The sequence below is a fragment of the Cynocephalus volans genome, chromosome 7 (assembly GCF_027409185.1).
Source record: "Cynocephalus volans isolate mCynVol1 chromosome 7, mCynVol1.pri, whole genome shotgun sequence".
NCBI classification, from domain to species: domain Eukaryota; kingdom Metazoa; phylum Chordata; class Mammalia; order Dermoptera; family Cynocephalidae; genus Cynocephalus; species Cynocephalus volans.
Genome location: NC_084466.1, coordinates 141,204,365 through 141,227,061, shown reverse-complemented (window position 1 = coordinate 141,227,061; position 22,697 = coordinate 141,204,365). Strand labels below are relative to the sequence as shown.

General features: G+C 37.7%; 2 protein-coding genes across 5 annotated transcripts in view; one reads left to right on the top strand and one right to left on the bottom strand.

Moving 5' to 3' along the window:
• SHOC2 (SHOC2 leucine rich repeat scaffold protein) overlaps nucleotides 1-7,384 on the bottom strand; it is a 91,869-nt gene extending 84,485 nt beyond the window's left edge. Inside the window, exon 1 of one of the 4 annotated variants that reach the window (XM_063103525.1) lies at nucleotides 7,220-7,384. The gene's annotated coding sequence lies outside the window, so the exon portion shown is untranslated. Of the gene's footprint in view, nucleotides 1-6,626; nucleotides 6,698-6,982; nucleotides 7,010-7,219 lie in introns of those variants that run through there. The other 3 variants (XM_063103523.1, XM_063103522.1, XM_063103521.1) reach the window with 3 other exon arrangements.
• The window catches only part of BBIP1 (BBSome interacting protein 1), an 18,464-nt gene continuing 3,046 nt past the window's right edge, over nucleotides 7,280-22,697 (top strand). Inside the window, 2 exon segments of the mRNA XM_063103535.1 lie at nucleotides 7,280-7,373; nucleotides 8,029-8,121. The gene's annotated coding sequence lies outside the window, so the exon portion shown is untranslated.

Genomic DNA, 22,697 nt, shown 5'->3' with positions numbered 1-22,697 from the left:
CCTCTGACTCTGTGTCAGATGGTGTTTCCCAGGTCAATCCTTACATTTGGCTCCCAATAAACATTACAAAAATAAAAAAATAAAGAATTCTATAACCCAGATGTATACAAACCAAACTGAATTAAATATATCTATTTCACCCAATCTGTTACACTACACATACTTACAGCAAAAAAGTAATTACTACCTCCAACCTAATTTCCCCAGTCCAGGTGACCAGAAAATTCCAAGAAAATAAAGCTCATTCTCCTTTAACAGAATAAAAGTTGCAGAAATACTTACGCCATTCTGGCACATAAGTGCAACAGGCTATGTTGTGCAAAACTGATCGAGAAAAATAGTTCAGTTACTCAATTTTATATATTGCATAGCTAAGTAAACAAAGAAATACATGGTAAGTATAAAATTTACCTCTACAAATTATAAGATGGTAATATTATATATTGCACTGATTCAGTACTTACAGATATTGTTTCAATTTATTTTGTTCAAATAAATACTGGTGTGCCTACTATGTCTCACCGTATTAAGCAAATGTTTCCAATAACAAAAGCTTTACACATTAAAAGTTTTAAATTGTATCATTTTGGATGAAACCTTTCTGAAATACAATACATAGTTTTGTGTCATCTTTAACAAAATCCACTAACATCAATTAACCTCTTCTTCACGATACTAGGTCATTACTATACTAGCTTATGTATAAAACAAATGGTGTCTTGTAAGATTCTACGTTTATCACAACATTAAGTTGCTATAATCAGCTATTTTTTAAAAATGTCCTACATCTGGTTTCTAAGTGTTTCCCCTCTGCTTTTATTTACAACTCTCTTATGGCCTCTGGGGGTAATTCCAGTCCTTTTTACATTTGGTTACCAAATTTTTTTAATTGCACATTACATGAGTGCAAAAAAGGCCTGAATTAACACCTGAGGGGCTGCAAGGGCAGGAAGTGTATGTTTAAGAACAAGAACACTATGGTATCTCTTTGTCCTTTTTTTGGCCTGTTCAGTTTGTTTGGGGACTCTAGACTATTAATTTAAAACTAATTTTCTACAAGCCTACAAGGTCTAGACATTATATACTGAAGAAACAGTAGCAAACAAGACAGACATACTCAATGCTCATCATGAAGCTTACATTCCAGCAATAAAGACACATTAAAAACATCATTACCAAAAAACCAAGCAAACATCATTACAAAAATGATGCATGTTATAAAAGAGGAAGTACAGGTGCTAAGGGACCCGAAAATAGAAGAACCTAACTAGGAATCAAAGGTCTCCCAAAGGAAGTGATATAAAATTGAGACCTGAAGGGTAATTAGTTAGTCAGGTGAAGAGTGCATGAGGTAGTTAGTATCCAAGCAGATGACACCAGAAAGTTTTGGTAATAAATAACCTTGAGATAAATGAGATGTTACAACATTTTAAGGTAATTGCTAAAATGTGAAAATTTTAAAAATAACTTTCTCAAATTTCTGTAATGAAAATAACTAGAAAAAAGATCAAAATAAAAAATATATATACAATGTTAAAGAATGTTATAAAATAGAAAACTATGGCACTTTGGGGGGAATGGAGTTTGGGACATCAAAATGGGCCTCACTATATCCTTGAAGGAAATATTAAATCATACTGTATAAAAAATTATTCAGTCCTCAAATTCAGAAAACTTTTAAATCATGTAAGACCATACAAAGCCTTCTGCCAGGATATAATCACTGATCATACAGTCTAACTTACCTATAAAAGAGTGGCACTAACACATTAAGTATAGAAAAAAGTTTTTTGAATTTACTTAGAAGAGCACATTTTAAATGTTCATACAATAAAAACTTACTATGAGTTCTGAGGAACTTCATAAATATTACTCTTAACATGATGCATAAACATTGAGAAAAAATATTTAAATATAACTTTGAAACATATTATCATTATCCAAGTTCTAAGCCTAGGAATTATTCTACATTAATTAGTCTGGCATGTTTTCTTTGTATTTAATTAAAATATTAATGAAAAATATACTTGGGTAAAAGTTTCAAATTATAATTTGGAGCAACCACTCAACATTAATATAGGTTCACAGTTCAAAGGCCAAATTAAATGAGGCACTCAAGAAATAATCTCTAAAAATGCAAGCTTTAATTAAAGTCTACTGTATGACCTAAAACATTACTACTGGAATCCAAATTGTAATTCTCCAAATGGGACTTAATGTCTCTAATCTTTGTGTTTTTTCTACCCTCCACCTACCCTACTTATTCCCCAAGAGTTAGTTCAGGTCCTATCCTCCAGTAAGCATTACTACTCACATATGCGGTCTGAGTCTTTACTCATCTCTGCCAGTGTACACTGCTGCCCAATTCATGCAACAAATTCTGAACTTAGTGAAAGGAGGAAACAGAACATATCCTCAGAACACATGGCATTCAATAGAAGTTCTACAGCATTAGTGAATATGAAACTGAAGTTAGTAAGAAATATTTATAGAACAAAATTGAAAAGTTAATTTAAAGACTATTTGCAAGACTGAGAAAGTCTTTAAAGCAAGAAGTAGTACTACACAACACAAAACTGGAAACTGAGAAAACCTAAATTTAACTGATGAAATAAACTCCAAGTTCTAGAAATTATCTGTGTCAGATAAGCCACTTCCACTTTACCTCCAAGACATTAGAAAAACTTAAAGAAAAAATGATTTATCTTTGTCAGCTGTGAAATTAAAATTGTAGGATTTTAACATAGTAACTGAGGGCAAACAAAGTATTTAAACATTAGCAGTCTTCACAGTGCTACAAACAGAAGCTAGACACGCCCAAATAATTCATAAAAGTCTTTCAGATTCATTTCACATAGAGACCAATTATAAACTCTTTTAAGGTTTCCTGCAATGTTTTAGCTACAAGCAATTTGTTCATTCTTTCTCACAAAAGAATCCTTACCTTTTACAGCATGCACTACTTTTGCAATCAGTCTGATCTTTAGAGAAGTTGGAATGAGATATATAGTGTCAAATCTAATTAGTTTTCTTTTAAATCTTGATAATGGGACCTGCATATTTTCTTAAGAAGCACATGTCACCAACATCTCAAAAGCTTAAAGGCCCTTTGTACTTAGAATATGCTTTTTATGTGTTTGAACTTTGCTTTCCTGAATTACAGATGCTTTACTAAAAAGTTAAGAACCTGGGGAAAATACCAAAGTTGAAATAAACATAAGTTTACCTTAAATAATGCAATTACATACTTTAGAACATAAAAAATTTCTCAGACTTAAGCATGTTCCATCTGCACTGATTAACCAGCACATTTTCAGAACACTGTAACATATCATGTTCAAGCATACCACAGGTCACCTGTAATTTAGAAATTTTTCAGATTTTAAGTCAGTTTAGACAGGTAGGTAGGAAAATACAAAAATTTACCTACAATATTAACAGAAAAAATATTTCCAAAAAGACCTACAGGACACAAATTTGATGCAGTTTAACAAGGAAACGAAACAAATTTCAGAAGACACGCTAAGCAGTTAAAATCGGGCATACAAGGATAGCAGATGATATATGTCCATAATTTAGCAAGATTTAGTCTTAAATTGTAATATGTTTAATGCTTAACATATGATGCATGAAATATAATAACTTAAATAAGCAAAAATATCGACCAACTTAATATTTGCAGTACTCATTTCTAGAGTATCACATAAAAGTACTTAACATATCACTCTACTGCTAAATTACAGCCAACTTCTATCTAATTCATCTAAAACAAAATATTTACCAATTCTCTACTAGTCTTATTAGGAAATGTCAAAGTGTTCAATGTAAATTTCCTCTCTTAACTGATATTTTACAAATAAGTTCAAGAATTCTTCCACCAAGTCCAAGCTATAAACCTCAAAACTCACTGAAGGATGTGAATTAACTTGTCTGGTTGGTTGTTTTTTATTGTTTCGTGGTTTTTTGTCTTGTTTGTTATAAACATAAATTTTATGCTTTTTCATACATGAAGGATACTTAAATGATACAGTAAACTGAATTCTAAAGATACATTCTTCACTCTCTAAAAATATACATCCTTATATATAAACATAGTTTAGAGTATAACTTTCCAGTCAAGAACACCACAGATTTTTATATTTAAATATCTTCTTGCTAAAAAAACCTAAAAGTTGTTTATTTAAACTATTTTAAGAATACAAATCTTCCAAAAATATGAAATCATACAACAAATACTGATAATCCAGCATTTTTTCAAAACAAATTATGACTAATTTAACTACCTGTGTAACAAAGAACTCCAATTTTATTTAGCTTCCCCCATAATCCATACGGGCAAGAAATACACCAGCAGCTATTGAGAAGCCTTGGGAATATTCCACACAGAATTCCAGTTTGTGTCTCTGGTGGAGGAGGGGACACAAGTCCCCTGTCCCAAGTCACAGAAAAAACAGTAATATTTTAAAAGCATAATCCTATAAGTAGAACAAAAGAATTTATCATTTTTGTGTTCCTATCTAAACATGAAATGTTTCAAACTTCTGACTAGCGTGTAGTTCACAAGCTGATATATGATTCTTGATCACCAAAAAAAACCAGCTCTGATCAACTTTCTGAACCTAGTAGTTAAACTAAAATTAAAAAAAAAAAAAACTATCCAGCTGCAAACTATTAATGTATCTCTTAACATTACTCTTTAATCCATAACCGTTTATAACAAACAAGGTTAAAATTTAAAGACTTAAAAACTACATTAACAATGAGAAAACAAATGCCAACTTGAGATGAATGTAGTTGTTTCTTCAAAAACTGGACAAGCACTTTGGGGAAATGTAGCACTCTTACAGACAGGCCATGTCCATAACTCGAAAACTGGGATTTCAAGAATATAGTTTTATATTACATTTAAGCCATTTGAAAGTTATAAACCTTAGACAAAGCCTTTATTTTTGTCTGTGGTCTATTTTTCAAATGCATATTCAAAATTATATTAAAATTTTACAGTGTACTTTATGTCCAAATAAGTATAAAAGATTTATCATATTCAGTCTAAGTTCCATATGTAGCAAATGGCCATTTACATAGTTTATTCCTAAAAGTTCGTGTCACTGTCACATAAAAAAAATCAACACTTGATAAATTCAAATTATAAATGTAAAGCTACTCAACGTTACAAATTGTATGCTAGTCTCTTCAAACACATAGTAACAAACAGATATAAGGGCCATGGCATGGAGGGATGAAGGTAGAGATTAATACACTAATAAAGTGAGGTATTAAAATCAAAACTATTTTTCAGTGTTGATGCTACATTTTCGATACAAAAACACTTGGCTACACAAGTGTACCCTAGGATTCTGAAAAACATAACAAAAAATAAGTTTTTGATACAGTAATCCCTCCGAGTAGATACTAGACACTCCTGACATCTATGAAGAGTGTAGAAAATTACACAGGTGTAAGCTTAAGAGACTGCTGGTAGTTATCATGCTGCAGGCAAATACTATACCGTCCACATCTGCAGCCTAATTTTGCTTCAGCATCCCCAGGGACTTCGAAAATATTTCTTTGGGTAGGTTGCAAAACAGAGCTTCCTCTTTTATTTTCATCACCCCCGTATGATACAAAGCAACAGACAGACAAGAAAATCAAATCGCCAACTGTAAGGGCTGAATGCTTAGAAACACACACAAAGCATCTTTACAACTCTCCAATCGGTATTCATTCCACCTGTTTGTAAATCCATACTTTCACAATAACACAAAACCTCTGCTGAGAAAGAAAAGGAAAGGAAAAGAAAAAGAAAAGCAAGTTAATGCTTCGGAGTCATTATTCTTCTAACCTAGGTACGGGAGGGAGGGGGATGGTACAAAACAATGGATACTGAGGGGTTGGGGAAAAAATCGTTTCGCCCTGAAGCCTCCAGCGTTATGAGCCTGGGGGGCTGGGGCGGGGGGCATTTAGAATACTTTTCCTCTATCCCTAAAAGCTATCACGGAGAGAGGCTGACATCAGGCATGTTCAGTAAGGCGGTCTTGCATGGCTACCACTCGCCTCCCCAGACAACACACCCAAAGCCGCTTCACCACTCTTCACCGCAAGGTCTTGAGGGAGAGGAGAGCGCTGCGGGCTTTGGGGAGGGGGCAAGAAGAGACCCCACCCGTATCCCCGCCGCTGCGCCGGGCCCCCGCAAGCAATTTACACGATCCCGGACGCCCCGCAGCCCGGACCCGGCGCCCCCGGGAGTCTAGCAGAGCTGAACGGTCCGCCGGGCTCCTGCGGGCGCCCCCGGCCCGCACCCTTAGCGCCGGCTCGCCCTCGCCCTGCCCTGGCCGTCTGCCGTCGCCGCAGGCCCGGCCCCGGCCGGTGTCAGAACCGGCTGCGAGCTCCCACGCCAGCGGGCTCCGAGGGCCCACAACTCCCGGCGACAGCACCCAGGAAAGCGGCGGCGGCGACGCCTCCCAGGGCCCCGGCCCCTCGGGCCTCGCCCCGGCCCCGCCGGCTCGCGTCTGTCAAGGCGCGCGGGGCCTCCCCCTACCGACAGCCAGCCCCACTGCTCGACCGACAGGAAGGAAGGCAGGAAGAACCGACCAACAGACCCCTCCGCCTCATCGGCCCCTGGTTACCGTCAGGAGCCCAGACGCCGCCATCCTCCTCGCTCGCCCTCCTTCCTCCTCCTCCTAAGGAGCGACGCTGCCCAACCGCCGCCCCCCGCCCGCCCCTCCACACACTCCGGCTCCAACCGCCCCGTCCCACCCCTCCGGCGTGGGCCCGTCACTTGCTAGGACAGGAAGATAGGCGGAGCCAGAGCAAGCGAAACTACCCAATCAGAGTGAGGCATTGGCGGCAGCTTCCCTCTCTCCGCCCTTTTCCTTTCCTCGGTTCCTCTACGCCGTCTCCCGCCCACTGGGCGCCGCTGACTAGCCGGGCCACAGAGTAAGCCTCCGGCAGGGTAGAGTGACAACTCCCAATCGGAACTTACTGTTGAAGCTAAGACAGCCATAACTGATAATGGCAACAGGAGTTTCCTGGCTTCCTGTCTCCAATGTGATGTAATTTTTCCTTCGCACCGTTACCCCGGGCAACAGCTGAGCCATCTGGGAAGGGATGCAAGTGTAAGTAGGCCCAATGAGGGATCACAGGTGACCAGACATCCCATGGTGGACAAGTTAATTCATAGTTCCTGGCCCTTATTTACCTGAGACGGCTGGTCACTTACCCCGGTGGACAACAGTTTAGGGCTTCAAAAATCCCTGTCCTGCCCGGAAGTTGCACTTGGCACTTCCGGATGCAGTCATGGCGGAAGGCTGGGAATAGCCTCCGCCGCCCGTGCCCCAGGGGGAGCCCATTCTCGCCCGGAGTTGCAAAGTGAGGTGAGTGTCCCTCGGCCCCCACCCGTGTGGCAGGTCCGAGTCGGACGGCTCCCGGGGGACGGAGTGCTGAGAAGACGAGCGGGGTCAGGGTCGCTTCCGCTGGAAGGTTTTCTTTCCGGGCTGACCTAGCGGCGGCCCGCCCTCCGTCCGCCCCTCTGAGGCTCCCTGTGGGGCGAGGCCGCTCGGCGGTCCTCCCCAGCCCGGCTGGAGCCTGCCAGGCCGCGAGGGCCCCAGCGGGGCATGGGCGCGAGCGGCGGGTCAGAGCCCCTAACGCAGGCGAGATGGAGCTCCTGGCCACGCCCCCGCAAGTTCCTATGAAGTGCTTTCACTGTCTGACTTCGGGAGGATGGAAAATTCGGGAGTTTGAGGAAATCATTTTCCACTCCCAGCTAAAAGAGAAAAAAACATGAACCCTTGCCACTGCGGCAAGACTGCTGCGTCTTATTTCCCCGCTGTGTGTCTTCACACACATTCTGGTTTTTCTCCTCTTTGTTTCCTGAGTCTTCGTTAGATTTGACTGCAGTTCTGGGTGGGGGGTATATTGTTCTAATCCTGCGTATGGACGGTTTATTACACTTGTGAACGAATATCCGTAAAAATACCGTATTACTTTCATATGGCTCTTTACAAGTTTATCACACATTATTTCATGTAGTTCCTTCTGTAGGCTTGAGTCAAGACCTCTCAGTCATCTTGGTAATACCGGGTTGGATGCCTAAAGCTACAAGAAAAAGACCAGAACTTTCAGGTAAATTGAAAATTGTTTATATTCATACCTGTGGGGTACAGAGTGTGTGTGATATTTGTCACATCAAGAAACTAAAGATGGGGCCGGCCGGTGGCTCACTCGGGAGAGTGTGGTGCTGATAACACCAAGGCCGCGGGTTCGGATCCTATATGGGGATGGCCGGTTCGCTCACTTGGGAGAGCGTGGTGCTGACAACACAAAGCCAAGGGTTAAGATCCCCTTAGCGGTCATCTTAAAAAAAAAAAAAAGGAGAAAGAAAAAGAAACTAAAGATGACATTTAGGTAAGAGAGACGGCATATGCCTAAATACCATCTTTAGTTTCTTGTTGTGACAAACACTACAGTGCAGATATTTGGTGAAAATACACTTATTCTTATGAAAAAAATTGTTTATACTCAGCCTCTCAACAATGAGGGTGCAAACCTATCTTCTCTACTTGATTTCTTTCTACTTCCTTGTTACTCATGCTCCAACCAAAATTAACTACTCCTGTCTCTTCTGATGTCAGTCACTGAAGTCTGTGGTAGCACCAACCTTTTGTGATTCTGTGTCCATGATTCTATTATCCCTGGAGATGTGTTTCCAGATTCTCCCCAGCAGGAAGCAATTTCCTCTGATCTTTTCTAGCATTTTTTGTACCTCTTATTATAACAATCACTATTTATATAATAGCTGCTATGTCTTTAGCTTCACTACCATGTTCACAACTAAATAGAATGGTTTGTATCAGATTCATCTGCCTATTATTTCACCCTGCACATGATATTATGGTAAATACCAAAAGATTGAATATATTGGGTGTCTCCTGGACGCCCAAGACACTGTCAGCCAAGTTTTATTGACCTTCAATTTACCAGAAATTCAGTATAGTCCCTGCTACTCAACCTTTTGTTAGGTTTCTCTTCCAGAGTCTTTTGAACATGTTTTTTTCGCCAAATGTTTTACTGGGAAAATGTTCATACATTAAAAACCTGAAAGAAGATAATGAACATTCATATACCCTGTAACTATACTCCACATTTATTGAACATTTTGCCATATTTATTTCATCACTCCTCACATACTTTTCCCTTGTCTTGGAACCATTTGGAAATAGGTTGCAGATGTCTATTGTAAGGTAGACACCCCTTACAATGAATGAATTTCCTAGGAATTTTGAGGTACTTCTGCAAAACACAGTATCGTTATTACAGCTACGGAAATTAATAATTCTGTAATATTTAAAATCTAGTCATGTGCAAATTTTTCTAATTAGCCCAAGAATATATTTTATACTTTCTACTTCTCACTTCCCGCAAAAAAAAGTTCAGGATCCAGTCAAGGTTCATTTATTGTATTTGGGTGTTGTAACTCTTTAGCATTAATCTAGAAAATTCCCCCATCAGTTTTTCCCCCTGCGACATTGGCATTTTGAAATGTTCAAGCCAACGGTCTTTTTGAAAAAAGGGGTCCCCTTTTTTCCTATTTCTGGTAAACCTGAAGTTAATCTAGAGGCGTGGTTAAATTAAGTTTAACATTATTTGCAAGAATACTTAACAGTATTCATACTTTTAAGAATAATGATTGAGCTTTCTCGAATACAGCTGCATGTACCCTTGCCATGAGTTGCTAGTTAAATCCATCTTGTTTCTCAGCATGCTCACCCCTCTATGGTGTTCTACAAAGAAGAGTTTAGCATTTAATCCTCCTATGTGTGTAGAGTATGTGTTAGTGCCCCAGAATGGCAACAGACGCTGCCTGCCTTTAATGAAGTGTTGCTGCTAGTTTGCCTGTAGTTGGAACTGACGCGGTGTAATCTGCAGCAAAGTGTATTGATGTCAGCAAAGTTTGATGAGTTTCAACTCCTGGCACCCTGCAGACTGTTGTTAGAGATGTGTAGGCCCAGCAATCCAAATACAGATGAATCTTGATGTTATCAAAGCAGATACCAAGGTAGCTGTTGGCCATCTGGCCACATGCCAGTGTAGGCAATGTTATTTTTCTCCCTGAAATTCTCTTGCATGTCCTAGTTGGTCTTGCTGTTTTGTGATAGCTTTTTGGTAGCATTAAGCAGAGCTTATTAAAAATTGCAAAATCAAGATGATACAACACTTACATTAGAAACATTCTCTGCTCAATGGATAGAGAAATGTTTGTGGAATTTACTACATAATCATAAGAGGAAAACTTCCAAGACTGCCAAGCTCACATACTCCTCCTAGCCTAGACTTATATTTGATCATGAAAGATAAGTGAAAATAAAAATGCTCTGGGAGTGCAGAATCTCTTAGATTGGTGTAGAATGTTTTTAGCCATCATATTGAAAGTTAAGTAATGCACTCCATCAGTCGCTTTAAGTAAGGCAAAATAATATACCAATTAAGACCACAGATTTTAGAATCATAACTAGATTTCAGGAACAGGACCATTTACCAGCTGGGTAACTTGGACAGTTTACTCATTCTGTTTATTAAATGGAGCCTTAAGAAGTTTTACTTTTATGATTGTTGAACAGAATTAAGTTAAATATACATAAAGTGCTTTAGTTTGGTGTATAGCACATGGAATATAGTCAGTGTATTGTAGTTATTATTAATAACTTCTAAAGCAGTTCAGTTTGGACACATAGCATTAAATATTTAATGAGTGAATGAATAAATATGTGACAGTAGTTCTCCAAGTTTAATATGGGGAACTTACATAAAAATTAGAGATTCTGATTTTTGTAGGCTGCAGAAAAAATATTTTTAATAATAGTCCAGGGAATTTTGATGCAGATGATTTGAGGACTAGGCTTTGAGAAATACTATGTAAAGTATAAAACAATTCTTTCTCTTCCCTTGCATATTGTTGAAATAGCTTATCTCAGATGCTGAGCAAATACTTTTTTTAAAGGTTATAGCTAACAATTTTAGGACCATTGTCTAGTATTGAATTTTGAAAAAGGAAAGGTTATTAGAAAAAGTCATTTTACATGAGTAAGATTTGTCATTTTTTACTTAATAGTAGCATCTGCTACTGGAGTATAACGGAGCCAATGTCATCATCCGAGTTCACCGAGTGTTCCTGTTCTTAGGCCTAGGCACGTTTCAGAAGCTAGACACCGCACATTTTATTCACATGAGTCTGAATTAGTTAGCCAAATTGACCATGTTGCAACATTTTTCTACCAGCAGATGCCAGATAGCAAAGCAGAATAGAATCTACTGTAGTCTCCAACTATATGAGATATGATGTTACTTCGCGTCTCCAGATGAGTGAGAGTAAGCATTACTACTTTGTTTCTGCTGAAAAACATTCTTTCTGAGTTCCCCCTTTTACCTTTGTCTCATACCAGTTCACATTCAGAAATCTAGTATGCTTTTGAAAATTCATATATCAGTCAACCACAAGTCTCAGATAAGACAAAAGATAACATTTTTTGCTGTTATTCCTACTATTCCGGCTACCCCCACTCACAACCTGTACTTAGCAGATTGAATTTACTTCAAAGGAGCTAACTCAATAAATATTCACAAAAGAAAAATATCTTTTACTGTCCTTTACATAAGTATGTCCTGTAGATGAGGAATACCATTGCTCCTGGTACCTCCTTCAGTTCCCAGAGATTGTATTTTTGTTTCTCAGTGCCCATTAATGATAAAATTAGACAGTCTGGTACAGAATGTGGTCAGTGGTTCTTTATTTTACTGAAAGCTGCAAAATCAAATGCCTGTAATGGCTGAGCAGGTAAGGTAAAGAAAAACAATCAGCAGTAGTGAGGACTGGAGAACTCAAGAGCACGTGCTCACCTAAATGCAGCATCACTTCCCAGTCCTTGCCAGATTTTGCCATGTGTGAATGTGAGCTTGGTGTTGTCAAGTAGAGCTGAAATTTGGATTTTATGTGAAATCTCCTGATTTTTAAACATGGGTGCAAATACTTTTCAAATATCTAGCAAGCCAACCAAACATTTAACTGGATAGGACCAATCAAGGGCCACCAGTTTTCTTACGTGAAAACATGATTGGTATTTTAGTTGAGAATCTCAAAATGCTTTAGAAATGTTTTCTTTTTGCCATATTTCAGGTGCATTTACTTCTCTAGGTTAGGCAACAGGTCACTTGTCATCTCCATCAAAAATTCTAGATTCTTATGTACAACAAACTTCTTTTCCCTTGATTACAATTTTTAAGGTTTTTACTTTTTATTACCCACTTAAAAGCTTGTCCACATTTTCTCCGCCTTGAGTTATATTATGAAACAGGTTGGCTTTGTTATCATATTTTTAAAAACATTTAAGAACACAGGGCTGGCCAGTTAGCTCAGTTGGTTAGAGCACAGCCTTATAACACCAAGGGTTTGGGTTCAGATCCCCACACCGGCCAGCTGCCAATTAAAAAAAAAAACAACACCACAATTTGGCAGCACATGTTACTTTAAAAGTAAATAAGTAAAACAGGTTTTTAAAGAAAAACACCTTTAAATAGATCATGCTGTCTTATAGGCACTGTGGTGTTTATGAGGATTCAAAGATTTTTAGAATTGAAAGGTACCTTAATGGTAATCTAGAACAAATTCTTTATTATGGCAATATGAAAATTAGACCTGGAATAGTAAATGTCATACTGTATTTCTAAGCATCTTTATTTCCACTTTTCACTTGAACCTTGCAACCCAGGACAGATACTGAACATGTCTTTTGTGGGAAAACAAACCTCTGATTGGATAAGAAATGTATTCAAGGTCACACAGCTAGTTAACAGTGTGGCTAAAGTACAACCCTGTGCCCCATTTAAAGTAACAACATGAAATAGAAAGAAAAAGATGAAAAAAAACTCCAGTACAAGCCTCTGTTTTATTAAAGTCATACATTAGACTTGACTGTCATAGTTTGTTTAAAACATTTGGAACCCTAGAATATTCTGAAGCATTTCATTTCAAACTTTAAAAATGGGATTTTGTACAATTAGGATATGCTGATGAATTAATAGAAGGGAAGAAAGAATTACAGTGAAGACCTTATGACAGATTAGGAGTAGTAGGCAACATATTATGGAAGATAACCACATTGACTCACAGGATGGCTCCTTAGGGCTCCTAGCAAAGATCAAATATTGGACTAGGGAGACTTTATGTGATCTAGGAGGACAGTTTTTAAAACGGATCCAAATCCTGTTCTGAATATTTTTAGAAACCAAGACTTAGCTCTGACATCCACAATATGTTTTCATTTTGATCTTTCTGATCATATACTTTGAGTTATCAGAAATGGAGTTTGGATTTTAGTGATCAAGTCCTCTTCTCTGTCTGCCACCTGTGTGAACACAGCCTACATTTTCCAGATGGCTAGATGAAAATAGGGTGCAATCTAAAGCTAATAGTCCTGTTCAGCCATTTAACCCGCAATCTTGGTCTAATCAATATGTTTTCATATGAGCTATGATATAAGCTCTCTATAATCTGTGATATATCATGATAAAGAGTATTTAGAAGTACAAAACCTGTAAGTTTTTAATGTGTTGCATATTTCTAATTAAGCTTGAGGTTTGATAGTTCCAGTGACATATTCTTTTAAAAATAATACTCAATGCTATAAACAAAATTCACAGTCAAAAAGCAGTTTTTCTTTCTAAGAGATTTCTTTCAGGGTGATATCAAACATGACAACTGGAATACTAAATCCTCAAATTAGGAAGAGAGAAAGAAAGAAACATAACATGTTGGTTAGAGGCAGACGCAGGTCTGATTATGACACGGTTTTCAAAACTAAAGAGAAAAAAACTAGTGCTTTAGTCAGTATGCTGCACTTATCTTTTCATCTACCTCACTTCTGAGATTTACTGTTTGACTCATATTTTATTTTAATCCTCCTTTGCATAGGTTATTAATGGCTTCAAAATTGCCTATTCCAGTAGAAATTGAAGATTATACATCACTTTAACCTTCACTAGCTTCTATACACCATAGTCTACTTTTCTATTAGCTCTCTGTCTTTTTAAATGTTGATGTTCCTTCGGTGAGGCTCCATACTAAATCTACTTGGGGCCTCCGGCCATTCCTACAGATGCAGCATGAAGAAAACTGAAAAGGGACCAGGCTTTGGAGTGAGATAGACACGAGTTCAAATCCTGTTTCTCCCCTTATCAGCTATGTGATGTTGGACAGGGAAACTTCCTAGACCTAGTTTTAGTCTGTTAAATTTAATGATGTATGTATGTATGTGTTGGGGGATGCAATGGGAGGTGGGTGGGTGCATGGGTAATTTAATCTAAAATTGCCTTTTAGGATAATAATAGTTATTTTCAAAATTACTGCAGAAAATCTCTTAAAATGTCTACGTAGTTAACATATATAACTTTGTATTAAAATACTGTGCTGCTATTGTTATTCTTAAGCAAACTAAAATTTAAGAGCCATTATGCTAGACTACAGAAGAGAAGCTAAAGTAGATGTCTGGGTATTTAAACTATTCTACTTTTAAGATAATTTTTAAGACAGTATGGGTGTAGAGAGAGTGGGTGGAGAATTCTAAAGTGTTCTGTTTGCCTGTAGGTTTTTCTTCATTCTGTTTTAATAAGCCTATATAACTCTAGTAAATGTTAATAGACTTTTTTCTGAAAATCTAATTTGATGATAATTTGTAGTGGTACAGTACAGTAAGAATTCATGGAGCTCTCATCATGTGCCCAGGACTGGTCTAATGTCTTTATAATTAATACACCAACCATCTCAAGTTGATGCCATTATAAACTTTATTTTACAGCTAAAACTAAGGCTTAAAAATTTAAGTAATTTAAGTGACTAATCTGACTTCAGATTCTTCTCTCAACCACTGTACTATACTTTTTGTCTCTTTTTACCACAAACTTCACCACCCACCGTCTTTGCACATCCTTCCTGGGTGATTATATCCACCTCTATAACTTATCCTAATGTACTGTTGACTCTCTGGGCCTCCAGTTCTTTTTACTTTCCTACTGAACTTCTACACTCAATGGGTCTAAATATAACTCATGGTCTTTACCCTTCCCTCCCAGCCTTCTCCTCCCCCGTGTTCCCAACTTGAATTAATTCACTCAGGCATCACGCAACCATGTTAGCTCATTTCAGTGATCCTTGACCATTTCCTTATCACCAAAATGGGTAGGGGATAGGAAAGTGGAGGAGGTTTAAATCTCAACTTCTTATACCTTTGAGTACCTCTTGTATCTTCTCTTAATGCCTGTTATCACGGCTTTAGTTCATACTTTTATCATCATACCTAAACAATTATAGCTTCCTTTCCTATCTCCTTGCCCCATAGTGTCTCTTCTGGTTTTTCCTTTATTTTATCTGGCATATATGTTTCCAAAAAACAAATCATGTGTCATATACCCTCTTTGAGCCATGGTATTATACCTACCTCCTGTCTGTAGGATGTAAAGTTCAAATTCTGAACCATGGTATTAAAGGCTTAGTGTGAACTGGCCTCCACCTAGTCAGTCCCACCACAGTGCCTGGTGCACACTGCACTCTAGCCATTTCCCCAGACAGAACACTTTTTTTTAATGCTTCTTCCTTTGAAAGTGGTGTTCATTTTGTCTAGAACATCTTTTTGCTACACATCCCCTTCTCTGCCTAGTAAACGCCCATTCATCTTTCTGGGATTAGCTCCATTGTCATGTTTAGTAATTCTTCAGAGGCCACCCACTGTCCCCTGTACTCTGGGCCAAGTTGTTCATAGTTTTTGGTCTCTTAAGGCACAATAGGCATGCTTTTATTAACATATGTTGTATTCAATTATAATTATTTATTTACATGTCTCTTCCCATACCTCACCTCCCCCAAATTCCTCAAGGAAAAGATCTGATCCTATCTCCCTCTTATTCACTCTATCTCCCTCATTTAGCAGTGGCTGGTACATAATGTTATAGACATTATTATGTTTACTAAGAGAAAAAAAAATCTGTTTGGACAGGCACTTATGAACCCAAATTCCTTTTTTTATGTTACATTTATTAGTTTTCTACTCTTAAAGAATAATTCCTTTGCTTACAACCTAAAACCTTGCTTTATCACTTCAGTCTTCACTGTCCAGTGTTTACTTCCAAATACAATACAATGTACAACATTAATTTGGGCCTTTCTGGCCACTTTAGAGATCCATACTTTTTGAACAGAGGACTATGGCCTTGGCTATTCTTTCCGAGTAGGTAATAAGTCTTCAGGTAAGATCTCAGTGAAAGATTCTTTTTTTTTTTTTTTTTTTTGGACCGGTAAGGGGAGCGCAACCCTCGGCATGGTGTGGTCTGCACCCTGCTCAGCCAGTGAGCGCACCGGCCATCCCTATATAGGATCCGAACCCACAGCCTCAGCTCTACCAGCGCTGCACTCTCCCGAGTGAGCCACAGGGCCGGCCCAGTGAAAGATTCTTCTAAGAGGTCATCCCTCCTACGGGTTCACAACATTCAAATACAAGAGATAACATAAGAACCAACTTTTTGATGATAAAATTACATAACTCTTAGGCTTCATAGTTTGGAAGGCCCTTTTGTTGTTGTTTTTATTTTTATGAAGATGGTTGCCTGAGTAATGGAGAATCTATTGAGGGTATTATTGTGTTTTGCTGGCCTGACTTACTACCACTCCATTATGCCTCCTGCTTCATACTCATACTTTGCTTTACCTATTGGACACTTCTTAAAAGTCCTACAAGCATAACTTGCCTAAAATTGAACTCTTGTCCTTATCCTCCTCCCTTCTTCTCTTTTCCTAGCTTCGTGGTTTTACAATGCAGCTAGTTCCTTAGATTGAAATATCCATTTTTCACCTGCATCTAGACTATTTGAAGAGCCTTTTAATTGTCCTCCTAAACACAGTTAGATTTGCTCAGGTCATTCTGTTCCTTAAAATATCTCAGTGGTTCTCCTTATTTCCTTCAAAATCAATTTGGTTACAGTTTGGTTTGGGTTTATTTCCAGACTGATTGTTAGTAACTTTTTTAGCATCACTGTACTTCCTTCCGCATAATGCACCCTGGGTTTTGTGTTGCCCATCTTCATGTCTTTGCACAAACTGTTGTTACCTGCACCTGGAATTCCTCCCCCATCATCTCTGCGTGACACAATTCTCTCCATTTGTGTTCCCATGTCATTTTTACATATACCTGTACGTATAGAAGTTATACTGCATTATGATTATTTGTTTATATGCTATTTCTCCCTCCCTACCCATTCCTATCCTCTAGAATCCTCAAACCTAGAGACTGTGCCTTAGTATGACCTTGACTTAATTTCAATATAAGATGACTTGCCATTTGAATACTTAAATTATGTTCTTAATTTTATTGATAACAGATGTTCATGTAATAAAATTAGAAAGTAGAAATAAGGTCCATAAACAACCATTAGTTAACATTTTGTCACAAAATACTATACTTGTGTCATTCCCCAACAGCAGAATTTCCTTGGGATAGGAGATAAGAATAGCTGTCATTTTTGCCGAATCCCCAAATACTCTGCAAGATTTTCTCTTTTCGTATTTAAATAATTCCTTTTAAAGACAGTTTTATCCAAGAAGGTCTAAACTTTTCACCAGCGAAAGAAGATAATCCATTCTTCAGTTGATCTTCATAAATGTTACATTCAGAAGAAATGTAGCCTTTACTAATTTCAAAATTAGTTATCTCTAAACACTGGTATTCTCCAATATTTGCTTAATTTATAGCATCTTTTTACATATGCCATATTGAAAATGGCATTGCCTTAGGAGTACAAAGTATATTCTAGGTAATATTACTCCCATAAAAGCACTTTCAAAGGATTCCAGGATCAAATAAATTTAGGAAACAGTACTTGTACATAGTTCTCCTGTTGGAGAGTCATCATGTACTTTAGCATATTAAAGTTTCTAAAAAGTCCTGATGTTAAAAAACAAAAGTTTAACTCTTTTCCTTTGTAGAGTTCAAGGAAAGACATCCCCTTCAACCGCCGAAGGTTCTCTGAAAAATTACCTGATAACACAGATTCATATGAAGAAAAGGCATAAAAATTTTTACTTTTAGTTTTATATGACACTAGAGGCTTCAGAATGAAGACCCAAAGATATAAGAAAAATTGTCCATATTTATACTTAGGTTCTATGAAGCTGACATAGCTGTGTAGAAATGTGATTGGACAAGAATCGTGTGATCTAATACTAATAGACTGAGTGGGAAATCCAGCAAGGCCTGTCTGTTCAGATTCTTCTTGATCTCTCTGTGTAGCAATTTATTCCTCCGGGGTATGGGGTGGGACCCTTTCTGGAATGGGGGTCTTAAGACCTACAATCAGACAAGGTAGGTCAGAGAATCTCTTTATGGCCAACTCCAAGATGTAAAGGCATGGAGTAGATTAGAGTAATGTCTGTGACCCGCCTTGGGGAAGAGTGATTCTAGATTCAGTGGCTTGCCTCAGGGAAATATGAGGCTAAATAAGAGACAGAAGAGCAGAAGAAGGTCAGAGGAAAACTTTGCTTTGGGGGCCGCTTCTGAGGCCTTCACTTTGGGGTATTGCTTTCTGAGATCCAACACCTTCCCAGGGCTTCTCAAATTTAATAAACTATGGAATCTCAGAAAATCTATTAACTTCTCAAACAACAACATAGTGCAATTAATTGTATAGATCAGCAGCCTTTATACTAAGGTTCACATATCCTTCAAGATGCCTGAAATCTATCAGAGGAGTATGCAGGCAAGGGAGGTTGAGTAATCAATTACAGATCCTAAACTTCCATATGTACACTCTGCTGACATTAAATTCCCTGAATAAATGAGCCTGTGGATAAATAACCATGCTTAATCTCATTTTCCATCTCCCCTTTCACAATCACCTTTCTAAGACATTACTAAGGGCAGGCATTTCTCTAACCCAAGTAGAATCTTACGATGACAAAATGCTCCAGGGACTAAAAATCTGAGGTGCTAAACAAAGAAACACAGGAAACATTGGTAACTCTAGTGAGAAAGACTAATCACTTCACTGGTTTATTAGGTAAGTAGTGCTTTTGCAAGTCAGGAGGCTGTTCAATTCTCAGCTTGAAAGAAGACATAATTTAATAGTCTGATCATTTAAAATTATTTTTTGATGATAGATCACTACATGATTTTTAACATATAACTTAAGTTCAAAGATTAAACAAAATTTTCCCATTTTCATCTCAGTACTTACATCTGTGAAAATGAAAAATAGAATTATAGCAATAAGTAAATTTTCAGCCATGTACACATGAACTAATCAAGAAAACAGTCCTGTCCTTAGACGAGGCCAATAATTTTATTTTTTATGTTCAATAACTATTTTAGCGATGTATAATTTGTTTTGATCAATTTTGCACTGATTGTAATATTTAGAATATTTTAAAGTTTAAATTTATAAACATTTTTGAAGCAAAGAAGGGTGATATGATTATTAAAATACCAAACATGACCTGTTACTTTATAATAAAATTAAATGGAATAGAAATAAAGGTCTGGGGAGATAAAGGATAATATAAAATTTCTGGCTTAAAAAAGAGCTCTTCATTTTTTTTATTGATGGTAGTCATCAAATTGTTATGATGTTTAGGTTATATTGGATATTTTAAAAGACTGATGTCACAGTTATTTTTAAATATGCTTGAAATAGTTACCCTTTATAACTAAAGTTATGATAAAAAATTTATCATTTTAGAAATATGTAAAGTGGTACCTAGTTTTTCAAAAACTCTTTGGGAGTATGCAGGTACAAAATTTGAGGACCACTGGCATATATTTTCAAAGTTCAGAGGGACACTTTAGTGAGCTAGTCCAGTCCCACACTCGTAATTTAGCTTAGTTATGAAACTAAGCTTGTCCAAATGTGTATGATTGATTTTAAAGTAGTCAGCCTTCCTAGACACATCTTTCAGCTCTCACTCTTAAAGCATAATTAAATATTTCATGACAAAGATTTGGTTTTCCTCAGAGTTCTTCTGCATTAATTTTAGACATCAGCTCAAATAGCTACAACAGGTTTGCATAACTTGTAATAATTTTGAAATGCACTATGCATCAAAATTTTATCTCTGGGAGAAATTACAAACTTAAGAAACTATGGAGGAAAAGGAAGCGGCTTTTTACCCACACCAAGGGTAAAAGTGTCATTCAGAAAATGACACTTCTTTCTGTGAGCATTAAAAGATTGGGTTCTATTAGAGTAAGAATAATTTTATTTTACTTTTGCAATTTAGTATGTTCTCTTAAAATATGCCTTGACAGTCTGCATTTTTTAAAAATCTGGCATAGTAGTTCATTCTCTGCATGGTCCATAATTTATTTAACCTTTGACCTGTTTGAACATTTTAGGTTCATCTATTGCCAAACATTTTGCTACTCAAAGTGTTTTAATGAACATTCTTATTACATCTTTATAAACTTGTGCTGTTTTTTTCTTTAGGGCTGATTACTAGAAGTAGAATGTTTGGGACAAAGATAACATGCATATTTAGTTTTAGTAGATATTGCAAAATATCCCTCTAAAAAAGCTGTACCAACAGAGAGTGCCCATATACCTTTGCAGTCCCTTAACTGTGGATACTATCAGGCTTTTGACTTTTTGCAGTTTCAAAAGACACAACATACACACTCACACCCACACAAAAGCAGTCTTTGCTAAAGTGTCACCTTCTTAATGAGGCCATCATGATTTTCCTAATGAAATACACACCCCTTCCCCAGCGTTCCTAAATCTCCTTAAACTATTTTATTTTCCATAGCATTTACTACCTTCTAGCATTCTGTTGTTTCTCTCCCCTTACCCTCGGCTGTAATTGGTTTTGTTTTTTGTCTCTTTTGGTCACTGATGAACAGTGCCTGGCACATGGTGGGTACTTACATATTTATATAACAGCCATGGCAGTTGTATGCATGAATTTCAGACATAGCTGTTATGTCTCTCATTTGGCCCATCTGTCCCTGGATTTATATACATCTCACCTGACCAATAAGAAAAGTACTCTTAGGAGCAGCCAACAACTCCTTAGAGCACATTTAACTGGACAAAACACCCATGTCTGTTTAGTAGCAGGCCACCTAGGAGGAGGAAATAAATGCTCCTTTCTACTCTGAACTCCCATGGCAGTTGATTGTCAAGACAGTATAGCCAGGCCAGTGCTGGCCATCTAACCACACCACCTTGCTTATTTTAGCCCTTCCCTTCCTGTTTCTCTCCTGCCAATGCCTAAGGGGGCCTAGGAACAAGAATAAACGCTAGTAAAGCACGCACTCCACCCAGGCAAGAGATCTTCTCCACACCAGGCTCAACCCACTCCCTAAGCAGTCCTTTGGCCCCACACCCTTTCCAGCAACAATGGCAGCTTAGTCAAACAGAGAAGTGAGGTTTGGTAGAGCACCAAGTTTCATTGTTTTCCTCAGGCCAGAAAGAGGTATATAGACTAAGAGAAAACAAGAAATAGTGATTGAATTTTGAATAACTGGAGTTGTTCACTCTATAAAACAGCTAAAACTTAAGTATTGTCCACCCTCCCTTTCAGCATTTTGGTGGTATATATAAAAATTCTTAGCTGCTATGTATTTCCTTATTTATCAACTTCTGGAATATCTCTCCTCCCTTTAGTGGCATATCATGTCGAATTTGCACCAAATAAGGACCTAATGGATATTTTTGTTGGGATGTCTTTAATGAGGGGCTAGATGGAGTCTTTTTTTTTTCCTTAGCTCTATTCAAGGCTAATCAGGGGTGTGCAATGTTAGCCCTCAACCTAAGGGCGGGGGGTGGGGGTGATCACTAGGTATCAACTGGCAGGCCTAAGTAACAAGAAGGAAAGAATGTGGTAGGAGAAGCTGCTCATTCTAAGCAAATTTCATATTGTATTTACCTCACATTCCATTTAGTGATGAGTTGCTTTATTCTTGGTCCATTCTCTACTTCATCTTCTCTCCCTGGTAGAGCAGTATAGGGGTAAAGCTTGATGACAAGAGTTCTGGAAAGCAGATAGTTTGTTCAGGAACTCAGACATTCCAGAATAAGAATTTGACCAAGAGAGAGTAAGAGGCTTGGTGGATGGAGAGTAGGAAGCTTTTATTAGGAATGTTGAAGAAGTAGTGGAACGGGAATAACAAAGACCAGAAGCAGCTTCACTTGATTATAATTAATTTGCAGTGGGCGTAAAGGCAGGCACCAAGCCAGCATCACCACTTTATAAATCTTTCTTCTGTGGTGGTGATGTTGTGAAAGACACATGGTAAGGTTGCATCACTGTTGTGAAATAACACTAAATGGGTGGGTCTGTCCGGAGAAGCATGTGTGTTTGGAAAGGAATCATTCTACAACTTAGTCCAGAACACCTTGAACATATAGCAGTAATCTGGGATGTAACAATTGAAGCAAATGTAATTGGCCAAGGATGGCATCTATGCTGGGATGTTCATAACAAAATACTCATATGAAGGTATATGCTAGCCTTTTAGCATATAGTATCTCTTTATTAGAGGAAAGTAGTAAACTGAAAGGATACTTCATTTCTGTTCTTCTAGAGCCAGTTTCATCTAATTTGTTCCAGCTATTTAGCCAGTAACTAATTCTTAGGATGCTTTGTTATAGCAAACAGATTAAAAGTG